This window comes from Dendropsophus ebraccatus, unplaced genomic scaffold (assembly GCF_027789765.1).
Source record: "Dendropsophus ebraccatus isolate aDenEbr1 unplaced genomic scaffold, aDenEbr1.pat pat_scaffold_658_ctg1, whole genome shotgun sequence".
Lineage (NCBI taxonomy): Eukaryota > Metazoa > Chordata > Amphibia > Anura > Hylidae > Dendropsophus > Dendropsophus ebraccatus.
In genome coordinates, this window is record NW_027210257.1 from 80,001 (window position 1) to 89,046 (window position 9,046).

The following is a 9,046-nucleotide window of genomic DNA, read 5'->3' on the forward strand; positions in this document are numbered from 1 at the left end:
CTGGCTACCATGCGCCAGCAAGTATAGCCATTTGTTAAAGGCCAGGGCCCCCCCTTGAGGCTGTTTTCCTTTTTCGATATTATTGAGTCAAAGGTCATGTGACCTGGCTGGGGCTTCGAGCAATTGCGTGCAGCAACGGTGTCTCTGTGGCGCAATCGGTTAGCGCGTTCGGCTGTTAACCGAAAGGTTGGTGGTTCGAGTCCACCCAGGGACGATGGCCTAATTTTCTTTGGCTTTCAGGGCACAGCGAAAGGCCCTCCTTTGGCAGGCCTGAGCTGCACTCCCAACTGAGAGCTTGGATGTGGTGTCTGTTTTAAATTCCTCAGACTGGGAGCACAGCTCTCTTAAAAGGGTGTTTTAAGGTAGTAGAGGAAGAGCGCAGCCAGAATGTGTGTTTCAGCTGCTCGAAAGGTCCAACACGAAAGGATGCACCCGCCTCCCTCCCCCCAAAGAAAAAGGTCCTTCGAGCCGGAATCGAACCAGCGACCTAAGGATTGCTAATGTTTTTACTACAGTCCTCCGCTCTACCAGCTGAGCTATCGAAGGCTTGGCCGGCCTTTGCTCGCCTACCTCCTAGGCTTGTCAAAGAGTGGCATGAGAAAAGGCATTTGAAAAAGTCAAAAGGTTATGGAGGATGCGGGCATCGATCCCGCTACCTCTCGCATGCTAAGCGAGCGCTCTACCATTTGAGCTAATCCCCCTCTCACGTCCGTTCACTTTGGCCATCATCCCACCACGCTGTGACTTAAATAACCAGTTTTTTTTTTGTTTTTTTTTTTTGTTTTTTTAAGTGTGCATCCCAATCGCCACAAGTAAGAAACTATTGGGAAGCTGACAGGACTTGGGGCAGCCTGGGATGGTCCCCAGTTTAAAGTACTTTCCTTCCTTTTTTCAAACTTGTGTTGTTCGCTCGCGAGGAAAGCTGCGTTGGCCTCCGCCGAGTTTCTGTAGTGTAGTGGTCATCACGTTCGCCTAACACGCGAAAGGTCCCCGGTTCGAAACCGGGCAGAAACATTGGTTTGGGTACCCTTTTGATCCAGGGACAAACCTTTTTACTTCGAAGCCCCAGTTTTCCTCCGCTCGGTTTGAATACTGGCGGCTGGCTCGCCATAGCGGTGCCTGTCTCAACAGGCAGGTTTCTGTAGTGTAGCGGTTATCACGTTCGCCTCACACGCGAAAGGTCCCCGGTTCGAAACCGGGCAGAAACACAGTTCTTTTGCAGCCTTTTGGCTACCCCACTACGTAGCCAAAAGCACCAACACGTGAAATATTCCGGCTTCGAAACCGGGCAGAAGCATGGTGCTTCTGGAAGAAATTTTTGGCTACCCCACTAGTGCAACACAAAACCTTCTTTGCGCAAGCAGGTGATATTTGCTTGCAACAAGGCTTTTTAGACACAGCCACATACTTGTCCAGTTTGTCTTGTTGGAGATATTGAAGACAGGTGTTTGGCAACGAGCAAGAGGCGGCTGATGAATCGGCCCCCACTCTCCTAGATTTTAAGCAGAAACTTCTGGGGAATTGTACTTGCGGGGTTTGTAAAAGTGAGCTCTTAGCAGAGGATGGTTTCGATCCATCGACCTCTGGGTTATGGGCCCAGCACGCTTCCGCTGCGCCACTCTGCTGCTGCTCAGGAGGTTAGGAAGGCGGGGAAGAGAAGCCGAAATAGGTGGCCTCTGGCTACCATGCGCCAGCAAGTATAGCCATTTGTTAAAGGCCAGGGCCCCCCTTGAGGCTGTTTTCCTTTTTCGATATTATTGAGTCAAAGGTCATGTGACCTGGCTGGGGCTTCGAGCAATTGCGTGCAGCAACGGTGTCTCTGTGGCGCAATCGGTTAGCGCGTTCGGCTGTTAACCGAAAGGTTGGTGGTTCGAGTCCACCCAGGGACGATGGCCTAATTTTCTTTGGCTTTCAGGGCACAGCGAAAGGCCCTCCTTTGGCAGGCCTGAGCTGCACTCCCAACTGAGAGCTTGGATGTGGTGTCTGTTTTAAATTCCTCAGACTGGGAGCACAGCTCTCTTAAAAGGGTGTTTTAAGGTAGTAGAGGAAGAGCGCAGCCAGAATGTGTGTTTCAGCTGCTCGAAAGGTCCAACACGAAAGGATGCACCCGCCTCCCTCCCCCCAAAGAAAAATGTCCTTCGAGCCGGAATCGAACCAGCGACCTAAGGATTGCTAATGTTTTTACTACAGTCCTCCGCTCTACCAGCTGAGCTATCGAAGGCTTGGCCGGCCTTTGCTCGCCTACCTCCTAGGCTTGTCAAAGAGTGGCATGAGAAAAGGCATTTGAAAAAGTCAAAAGGTTATGGAGGATGCGGGCATCGATCCCGCTACCTCTCGCATGCTAAGCGAGCGCTCTACCATTTGAGCTAATCCCCCTCTCACGTCCGTTCACTTTGGCCATCATCCCACCACGCAGTGACTTAAATAACCAGTTTTTTTTTTTGTTTTTTTTTGTTTTGTTTTTTTAAGTGTGCATCCCAATCGCCACAAGTAAGAAACTATTGGGAAGCTGACAGGACTTGGGGCAGCCTGGGATGGTCCCCAGTTTAAAGTACTTTCCTTCCTTTTTTCAAACTTGTGTTGTTCGCTCGCGAGGAAAGCTGCGTTGGCCTCCGCCGAGTTTCTGTAGTGTAGTGGTCATCACGTTCGCCTAACACGCGAAAGGTCCCCGGTTCGAAACCGGGCAGAAACATTGGTTTGGGTACCCTTTTGATCCAGGGACAAACCTTTTTACTTCGAAGCCCCAGTTTTCCTCCGCTCGGTTTGAATACTGGCGGCTGGCTCGCCATAGCGGTGCCTGTCTCAACAGGCAGGTTTCTGTAGTGTAGCGGTTATCACGTTCGCCTCACACGCGAAAGGTCCCCGGTTCGAAACCGGGCAGAAACACAGTTCTTTTGCAGCCTTTTGGCTACCCCACTACGTAGCCAAAAGCACCAACACGTGAAATATTCCGGCTTCGAAACCGGGCAGAAGCATGGTGCTTCTGGAAGAAATTTTTGGCTACCCCACTAGTGCAACACAAAACCTTCTTTGCGCAAGCAGGTGATATTTGCTTGCAACAAGGCTTTTTAGACACAGCCACATACTTGTCCAGTTTGTCTTGTTGGAGATATTGAAGACAGGTGTTTGGCAACGAGCAAGAGGCGGCTGATGAATCGGCCCCCACTCTCCTAGATTTTAAGCAGAAACTTCTGGGGAATTGTACTTGCGGGGTTTGTAAAAGTGAGCTCTTAGCAGAGGATGGTTTCGATCCATCGACCTCTGGGTTATGGGCCCAGCACGCTTCCGCTGCGCCACTCTGCTGCTGCTCAGGAGGTTAGGAAGGCGGGGAAGAGAAGCCGAAATAGGTGGCCTCTGGCTACCATGCGCCAGCAAGTATAGCCATTTGTTAAAGGCCAGGGCCCCCCCTTGAGGCTGTTTTCCTTTTTCGATATTATTGAGTCAAAGGTCATGTGACCTGGCTGGGGCTTCGAGCAATTGCGTGCAGCAACGGTGTCTCTGTGGCGCAATCGGTTAGCGCGTTCGGCTGTTAACCGAAAGGTTGGTGGTTCGAGTCCACCCAGGGACGATGGCCTAATTTTCTTTGGCTTTCAGGGCACAGCGAAAGGCCCTCCTTTGGCAGGCCTGAGCTGCACTCCCAACTGAGAGCTTGGATGTGGTGTCTGTTTTAAATTCCTCAGACTGGGAGCACAGCTCTCTTAAAAGGGTGTTTTAAGGTAGTAGAGGAAGAGCGCAGCCAGAATGTGTGTTTCAGCTGCTCGAAAGGTCCAACACGAAAGGATGCACCCGCCTCCCTCCCCCCAAAGAAAAAGGTCCTTCGAGCCGGAATCGAACCAGCGACCTAAGGATTGCTAATGTTTTTACTACAGTCCTCCGCTCTACCAGCTGAGCTATCGAAGGCTTGGCCGGCCTTTGCTCGCCTACCTCCTAGGCTTGTCAAAGAGTGGCATGAGAAAAGGCATTTGAAAAAGTCAAAAGGTTATGGAGGATGCGGGCATCGATCCCGCTACCTCTCGCATGCTAAGCGAGCGCTCTACCATTTGAGCTAATCCCCCTCTCACGTCCGTTCACTTTGGCCATCATCCCACCACGCTGTGACTTAAATAACCAGTTTTTTTTTGTTTTTTTTTGTTTTGTTTTTTTAAGTGTGCATCCCAATCGCCACAAGTAAGAAACTATTGGGAAGCTGACAGGACTTGGGGCAGCCTGGGATGGTCCCCAGTTTAAAGTACTTTCCTTCCTTTTTTCAAACTTGTGTTGTTCGCTCGCTCGCGAGGAAAGCTGCGTTGGCCTCCGCCGAGTTTCTGTAGTGTAGTGGTCATCACGTTCGCCTAACACGCGAAAGGTCCCCGGTTCGAAACCGGGCAGAAACATTGGTTTGGGTACCCTTTTGATCCAGGGACAAACCTTTTTACTTCGAAGCCCCAGTTTTCCTCCGCTCGGTTTGAATACTGGCGGCTGGCTCGCCATAGCGGTGCCTGTCTCAACAGGCAGGTTTCTGTAGTGTAGCGGTTATCACGTTCGCCTCACACGCGAAAGGTCCCCGGTTCGAAACCGGGCAGAAACACAGTTCTTTTGCAGCCTTTTGGCTACCCCACTACGTAGCCAAAAGCACCAACACGTGAAATATTCCGGCTTCGAAACCGGGCAGAAGCATGGTGCTTCTGGAAGAAATTTTTGGCTACCCCACTAGTGCAACACAAAACCTTCTTTGCGCAAGCAGGTGATATTTGCTTGCAACAAGGCTTTTTAGACACAGCCACATACTTGTCCAGTTTGTCTTGTTGGAGATATTGAAGACAGGTGTTTGGCAACGAGCAAGAGGCGGCTGATGAATCGGCCCCCACTCTCCTAGATTTTAAGCAGAAACTTCTGGGGAATTGTACTTGCGGGGTTTGTAAAAGTGAGCTCTTAGCAGAGGATGGTTTCGATCCATCGACCTCTGGGTTATGGGCCCAGCACGCTTCCGCTGCGCCACTCTGCTGCTGCTCAGGAGGTTAGGAAGGCGGGGAAGAGAAGCCGAAATAGGTGGCCTCTGGCTACCATGCGCCAGCAAGTATAGCCATTTGTTAAAGGCCAGGGCCCCCCCTTGAGGCTGTTTTCCTTTTTCGATATTATTGAGTCAAAGGTCATGTGACCTGGCTGGGGCTTCGAGCAATTGCGTGCAGCAACGGTGTCTCTGTGGCGCAATCGGTTAGCGCGTTCGGCTGTTAACCGAAAGGTTGGTGGTTCGAGTCCACCCAGGGACGATGGCCTAATTTTCTTTGGCTTTCAGGGCACAGCGAAAGGCCCTCCTTTGGCAGGCCTGAGCTGCACTCCCAACTGAGAGCTTGGATGTGGTGTCTGTTTTAAATTCCTCAGACTGGGAGCACAGCTCTCTTAAAAGGGTGTTTTAAGGTAGTAGAGGAAGAGCGCAGCCAGAATGTGTGTTTCAGCTGCTCGAAAGGTCCAACACGAAAGGATGCACCCGCCTCCCTCCCCCCAAAGAAAAAGGTCCTTCGAGCCGGAATCGAACCAGCGACCTAAGGATTGCTAATGTTTTTACTACAGTCCTCCGCTCTACCAGCTGAGCTATCGAAGGCTTGGCCGGCCTTTGCTCGCCTACCTCCTAGGCTTGTCAAAGAGTGGCATGAGAAAAGGCATTTGAAAAAGTCAAAAGGTTATGGAGGATGCGGGCATCGATCCCGCTACCTCTCGCATGCTAAGCGAGCGCTCTACCATTTGAGCTATCCCCCTCTCACGTCCGTTCACTTTGGCTCATCTTTTTTCAACGTGTGTTGTTCGCTCGCGCGGAAAGCTGCGTTTGGCCTCCGCCGAGTTTCTGTAGTGTAGTGGTCATCACGTTCGCCTAACACGCGAAAGGTCCCCGTTTCGAAACCGGGCAGAAACATTGGTTTGGGTACCCTTTTGATCCAGGGACAAACCTTTTTACTTCGAAGCCCCAGTTTTCCTCCGCTCGGTTTGAATACTGGCGGCTGGCTCGCCATAGCGGTGCCTGTCTCAACAGGCAGGTTTCTGTAGTGTAGCGGTTATCACGTTCGCCTCACACGCGAAAGGTCCCCGGTTCGAAACCGGGCAGAAACACAGTTCTTTTGCAGCCTTTTGGCTACCCCACTACGTAGCCAAAAGCACCAACACGTGAAATATTCCGGCTTCGAACCGGGCAGAAGCATGGTGCTTCTGGAAGAAATTTTTGGCTACCCCACTAGTGCAACACAAAACCTTCTTTGCGCAAGCAGGTGATATTTGCTTGCAACAAGGCTTTTTAGACACAGCCACATACTTGTCCAGTTTGTCTTGTTGGAGATATTGAAGACAGGTGTTTGGCAACGAGCAAGAGGCGGCTGATGAATCGGCCCCCACTCTCCTAGATTTTAAGCAGAAACTTCTGGGGAATTGTACTTGCGGGGTTTGTAAAAGTGAGCTCTTAGCAGAGGATGGTTTCGATCCATCGACCTCTGGGTTATGGGCCCAGCACGCTTCCGCTGCGCCACTCTGCTGCTGCTCAGGAGGTTAGGAAGGCGGGGAAGAGAAGCCGAAATAGGTGGCCTCTGGCTACCATGCGCCAGCAAGTATAGCCATTTGTTAAAGGCCAGGGCCCCCCCTTGAGGCTGTTTTCCTTTTTCGATATTATTGAGTCAAAGGTCATGTGACCTGGCTGGGGCTTCGAGCAATTGCGTGCAGCAACGGTGTCTCTGTGGCGCAATCGGTTAGCGCGTTCGGCTGTTAACCGAAAGGTTGGTGGTTCGAGTCCACCCAGGGACGATGGCCTAATTTTCTTTGGCTTTCAGGGCACAGCGAAAGGCCCTCCTTTGGCAGGCCTGAGCTGCACTCCCAACTGAGAGCTTGGATGTGGTGTCTGTTTTAAATTCCTCAGACTGGGAGCACAGCTCTCTTAAAAGGGTGTTTTAAGGTAGTAGAGGAAGAGCGCAGCCAGAATGTGTGTTTCAGCTGCTCGAAAGGTCCACACGAAAGGATGCACCCGCCTCCCTCCCCCCAAAGAAAAAGGTCCTTCGAGCCGGAATCGAACCAGCGACCTAAGGATTGCTAATGTTTTTACTACAGTCCTCCGCTCTACCAGCTGAGCTATCGAAGGCTTGGCCGGCCTTTGCTCGCCTACCTCCTAGGCTTGTCAAAGAGTGGCATGAGAAAAGGCATTTGAAAAAGTCAAAAGGTTATGGAGGATGCGGGCATCGATCCCGCTACCTCTCGCATGCTAAGCGAGCGCTCTACCATTTGAGCTAATCCCCCTCTCACGTCCGTTCACTTTGGCCATCATCCCACCACGCTGTGACTTAAATAACCAGTTTTTTTTTTGTTTTTTTTTGTTTTGTTTTTTTAAGTGTGCATCCCAATCGCCACAAGTAAGAAACTATTGGGAAGCTGACAGGACTTGGGGCAGCCTGGGATGGTCCCCAGTTTAAAGTACTTTCCTTCCTTTTTTCAAACTTGTGTTGTTCGCTCGCGAGGAAAGCTGCGTTGGCCTCCGCCGAGTTTCTGTAGTGTAGTGGTCATCACGTTCGCCTAACACGCGAAAGGTCCCCGGTTCGAAACCGGGCAGAAACATTGGTTTGGGTACCCTTTTGATCCAGGGACAAACCTTTTTACTTCGAAGCCCCAGTTTTCCTCCGCTCGGTTTGAATACTGGCGGCTGGCTCGCCATAGCGGTGCCTGTCTCAACAGGCAGGTTTCTGTAGTGTAGCGGTTATCACGTTCGCCTCACACGCGAAAGGTCCCCGGTTCGAAACCGGGCAGAAACACAGTTCTTTTGCAGCCTTTTGGCTACCCCACTACGTAGCCAAAAGCACCAACACGTGAAATATTCCGGCTTCGAAACCGGGCAGAAGCATGGTGCTTCTGGAAGAAATTTTTGGCTACCCCACTAGTGCAACACAAAACCTTCTTTGCGCAAGCAGGTGATATTTGCTTGCAACAAGGCTTTTTTAGACACAGCCACATACTTGTCCAGTTTGTCTTGTTGGAGATATTGAAGACAGGTGTTTGGCAACGAGCAAGAGGCGGCTGATGAATCGGCCCCCACTCTCCTAGATTTTAAGCAGAAACTTCTGGGGAATTGTACTTGCGGGGTTTGTAAAAGTGAGCTCTTAGCAGAGGATGGTTTCGATCCATCGACCTCTGGGTTATGGGCCCAGCACGCTTCCGCTGCGCCACTCTGCTGCTGCTCAGGAGGTTAGGAAGGCGGGGAAGAGAAGCCGAAATAGGTGGCCTCTGGCTACCATGCGCCAGCAAGTATAGCCATTTGTTAAGGCCAGGGCCCCCCCTTGAGGCTGTTTTCCTTTTTCGATATTATTGAGTCAAAGTCATGTGACCTGGCTGGGGCTTCGAGCAATTGCGTGCAGCAACGGTGTCTCTGTGGCGCAATCGGTTAGCGCGTTCGGCTGTTAACCGAAAGGTTGGTGGTTCGAGTCCACCCAGGACGATGGCCTAATTTTCTTTGGCTTTCAGGGCACAGCGAAAGGCCCTCCTTTGGCAGGCCTGAGCTGCACTCCCAACTGAGAGCTTGGATGTGGTGTCTGTTTTAAATTCCTCAGACTGGGAGCACAGCTCTCTTAAAAGGGTGTTTTAAGGTAGTAGAGGAAGAGCGCAGCCAGAATGTGTGTTTCAGCTGCTCGAAAGGTCCAACACGAAGGATGCACCCGCCTCCCTCCCCCCAAAGAAAAAGGTCCTTCGAGCCGGAATCGAACAGCGACCTAAGGATTGCTAATGTTTTTACTACAGTCCTCCGCTCTACCAGCTGAGCTATCGAAGGCTTGGCCGGCCTTTGCTCGCCTACCTCCTAGGCTTGTCAAAGAGTGGCATGAGAAAAGGCATTTGAAAAAGTCAAAAGGTTATGGAGGATGCGGGCATCGATCCCGCTACCTCTCGCATGCTAAGCGAGCGCTCTACCATTTGAGCTAATCCCCCTCTCACGTCCGTTCACTTTGGCCATCATCCCACCACGCTGTGACTTAAATAACCATTTTTTTTTTTGTTTTTTTTTGTGTTTGTTTTTTTAAGTGTGCATCCCAATCGCCACAAGTAAGAA

At 51.2% G+C, this 9,046-nt stretch overlaps 32 non-coding genes across 32 annotated transcripts; 16 read left to right on the plus strand and 16 right to left on the minus strand.

The window, feature by feature from the left end:
* Positions 1 to 140: 140 nt before the first annotated feature.
* On the plus strand, positions 141 to 214 carry TRNAN-GUU (transfer RNA asparagine (anticodon GUU)). Its single transcript has one exon. It is a non-coding gene; the product is annotated as a tRNA-Asn (tRNA).
* Positions 215 to 459: 245 nt separating this feature from the next.
* Positions 460 to 546, minus strand: TRNAY-GUA (transfer RNA tyrosine (anticodon GUA)). Its single transcript is given in 2 exon segments — positions 460 to 495; positions 510 to 546. It is a non-coding gene; the product is annotated as a tRNA-Tyr (tRNA).
* Positions 547 to 628: 82 nt separating this feature from the next.
* On the minus strand, positions 629 to 701 carry TRNAA-AGC (transfer RNA alanine (anticodon AGC)). The gene has a single exon. It is a non-coding gene; the product is annotated as a tRNA-Ala (tRNA).
* Positions 702 to 941: 240 nt separating this feature from the next.
* TRNAV-AAC (transfer RNA valine (anticodon AAC)) lies at positions 942 to 1,014 on the plus strand. Its single transcript has one exon. It is a non-coding gene; the product is annotated as a tRNA-Val (tRNA).
* Positions 1,015 to 1,135: 121 nt separating this feature from the next.
* On the plus strand, positions 1,136 to 1,208 carry TRNAV-CAC (transfer RNA valine (anticodon CAC)). Its single transcript has one exon. It is a non-coding gene; the product is annotated as a tRNA-Val (tRNA).
* Positions 1,209 to 1,553: 345 nt separating this feature from the next.
* Positions 1,554 to 1,625, minus strand: TRNAM-CAU (transfer RNA methionine (anticodon CAU)). The gene has a single exon. It is a non-coding gene; the product is annotated as a tRNA-Met (tRNA).
* A 190-nt stretch (positions 1,626 to 1,815) lies between these two features.
* TRNAN-GUU (transfer RNA asparagine (anticodon GUU)) lies at positions 1,816 to 1,889 on the plus strand. Its single transcript has one exon. It is a non-coding gene; the product is annotated as a tRNA-Asn (tRNA).
* Positions 1,890 to 2,134: 245 nt separating this feature from the next.
* TRNAY-GUA (transfer RNA tyrosine (anticodon GUA)) lies at positions 2,135 to 2,221 on the minus strand. The gene is given in 2 exon segments: positions 2,135 to 2,170; positions 2,185 to 2,221. It is a non-coding gene; the product is annotated as a tRNA-Tyr (tRNA).
* An 82-nt stretch (positions 2,222 to 2,303) lies between these two features.
* Positions 2,304 to 2,376, minus strand: TRNAA-AGC (transfer RNA alanine (anticodon AGC)). The gene has a single exon. It is a non-coding gene; the product is annotated as a tRNA-Ala (tRNA).
* A 243-nt stretch (positions 2,377 to 2,619) lies between these two features.
* TRNAV-AAC (transfer RNA valine (anticodon AAC)) lies at positions 2,620 to 2,692 on the plus strand. The gene has a single exon. It is a non-coding gene; the product is annotated as a tRNA-Val (tRNA).
* Positions 2,693 to 2,813: 121 nt separating this feature from the next.
* TRNAV-CAC (transfer RNA valine (anticodon CAC)) lies at positions 2,814 to 2,886 on the plus strand. The gene has a single exon. It is a non-coding gene; the product is annotated as a tRNA-Val (tRNA).
* A 345-nt stretch (positions 2,887 to 3,231) lies between these two features.
* TRNAM-CAU (transfer RNA methionine (anticodon CAU)) lies at positions 3,232 to 3,303 on the minus strand. Its single transcript has one exon. It is a non-coding gene; the product is annotated as a tRNA-Met (tRNA).
* Positions 3,304 to 3,494: 191 nt separating this feature from the next.
* TRNAN-GUU (transfer RNA asparagine (anticodon GUU)) lies at positions 3,495 to 3,568 on the plus strand. Its single transcript has one exon. It is a non-coding gene; the product is annotated as a tRNA-Asn (tRNA).
* Positions 3,569 to 3,813: 245 nt separating this feature from the next.
* TRNAY-GUA (transfer RNA tyrosine (anticodon GUA)) lies at positions 3,814 to 3,900 on the minus strand. The gene is given in 2 exon segments: positions 3,814 to 3,849; positions 3,864 to 3,900. It is a non-coding gene; the product is annotated as a tRNA-Tyr (tRNA).
* Positions 3,901 to 3,982: 82 nt separating this feature from the next.
* TRNAA-AGC (transfer RNA alanine (anticodon AGC)) lies at positions 3,983 to 4,055 on the minus strand. Its single transcript has one exon. It is a non-coding gene; the product is annotated as a tRNA-Ala (tRNA).
* A 245-nt stretch (positions 4,056 to 4,300) lies between these two features.
* TRNAV-AAC (transfer RNA valine (anticodon AAC)) lies at positions 4,301 to 4,373 on the plus strand. Its single transcript has one exon. It is a non-coding gene; the product is annotated as a tRNA-Val (tRNA).
* A 121-nt stretch (positions 4,374 to 4,494) lies between these two features.
* Positions 4,495 to 4,567, plus strand: TRNAV-CAC (transfer RNA valine (anticodon CAC)). Its single transcript has one exon. It is a non-coding gene; the product is annotated as a tRNA-Val (tRNA).
* Positions 4,568 to 4,912: 345 nt separating this feature from the next.
* On the minus strand, positions 4,913 to 4,984 carry TRNAM-CAU (transfer RNA methionine (anticodon CAU)). The gene has a single exon. It is a non-coding gene; the product is annotated as a tRNA-Met (tRNA).
* Positions 4,985 to 5,175: 191 nt separating this feature from the next.
* Positions 5,176 to 5,249, plus strand: TRNAN-GUU (transfer RNA asparagine (anticodon GUU)). Its single transcript has one exon. It is a non-coding gene; the product is annotated as a tRNA-Asn (tRNA).
* Positions 5,250 to 5,494: 245 nt separating this feature from the next.
* TRNAY-GUA (transfer RNA tyrosine (anticodon GUA)) lies at positions 5,495 to 5,581 on the minus strand. Its single transcript is given in 2 exon segments — positions 5,495 to 5,530; positions 5,545 to 5,581. It is a non-coding gene; the product is annotated as a tRNA-Tyr (tRNA).
* A 236-nt stretch (positions 5,582 to 5,817) lies between these two features.
* On the plus strand, positions 5,818 to 5,890 carry TRNAV-AAC (transfer RNA valine (anticodon AAC)). Its single transcript has one exon. It is a non-coding gene; the product is annotated as a tRNA-Val (tRNA).
* Positions 5,891 to 6,011: 121 nt separating this feature from the next.
* Positions 6,012 to 6,084, plus strand: TRNAV-CAC (transfer RNA valine (anticodon CAC)). Its single transcript has one exon. It is a non-coding gene; the product is annotated as a tRNA-Val (tRNA).
* Positions 6,085 to 6,428: 344 nt separating this feature from the next.
* TRNAM-CAU (transfer RNA methionine (anticodon CAU)) lies at positions 6,429 to 6,500 on the minus strand. Its single transcript has one exon. It is a non-coding gene; the product is annotated as a tRNA-Met (tRNA).
* Positions 6,501 to 6,691: 191 nt separating this feature from the next.
* On the plus strand, positions 6,692 to 6,765 carry TRNAN-GUU (transfer RNA asparagine (anticodon GUU)). The gene has a single exon. It is a non-coding gene; the product is annotated as a tRNA-Asn (tRNA).
* Positions 6,766 to 7,009: 244 nt separating this feature from the next.
* Positions 7,010 to 7,096, minus strand: TRNAY-GUA (transfer RNA tyrosine (anticodon GUA)). Its single transcript is given in 2 exon segments — positions 7,010 to 7,045; positions 7,060 to 7,096. It is a non-coding gene; the product is annotated as a tRNA-Tyr (tRNA).
* An 82-nt stretch (positions 7,097 to 7,178) lies between these two features.
* On the minus strand, positions 7,179 to 7,251 carry TRNAA-AGC (transfer RNA alanine (anticodon AGC)). The gene has a single exon. It is a non-coding gene; the product is annotated as a tRNA-Ala (tRNA).
* A 242-nt stretch (positions 7,252 to 7,493) lies between these two features.
* On the plus strand, positions 7,494 to 7,566 carry TRNAV-AAC (transfer RNA valine (anticodon AAC)). Its single transcript has one exon. It is a non-coding gene; the product is annotated as a tRNA-Val (tRNA).
* A 121-nt stretch (positions 7,567 to 7,687) lies between these two features.
* Positions 7,688 to 7,760, plus strand: TRNAV-CAC (transfer RNA valine (anticodon CAC)). The gene has a single exon. It is a non-coding gene; the product is annotated as a tRNA-Val (tRNA).
* A 346-nt stretch (positions 7,761 to 8,106) lies between these two features.
* Positions 8,107 to 8,178, minus strand: TRNAM-CAU (transfer RNA methionine (anticodon CAU)). The gene has a single exon. It is a non-coding gene; the product is annotated as a tRNA-Met (tRNA).
* A 191-nt stretch (positions 8,179 to 8,369) lies between these two features.
* Positions 8,370 to 8,441, plus strand: TRNAN-GUU (transfer RNA asparagine (anticodon GUU)). Its single transcript has one exon. It is a non-coding gene; the product is annotated as a tRNA-Asn (tRNA).
* A 243-nt stretch (positions 8,442 to 8,684) lies between these two features.
* Positions 8,685 to 8,770, minus strand: TRNAY-GUA (transfer RNA tyrosine (anticodon GUA)). The gene is given in 2 exon segments: positions 8,685 to 8,719; positions 8,734 to 8,770. It is a non-coding gene; the product is annotated as a tRNA-Tyr (tRNA).
* Positions 8,771 to 8,852: 82 nt separating this feature from the next.
* Positions 8,853 to 8,925, minus strand: TRNAA-AGC (transfer RNA alanine (anticodon AGC)). The gene has a single exon. It is a non-coding gene; the product is annotated as a tRNA-Ala (tRNA).
* Positions 8,926 to 9,046: the final 121 nt, after the last annotated feature.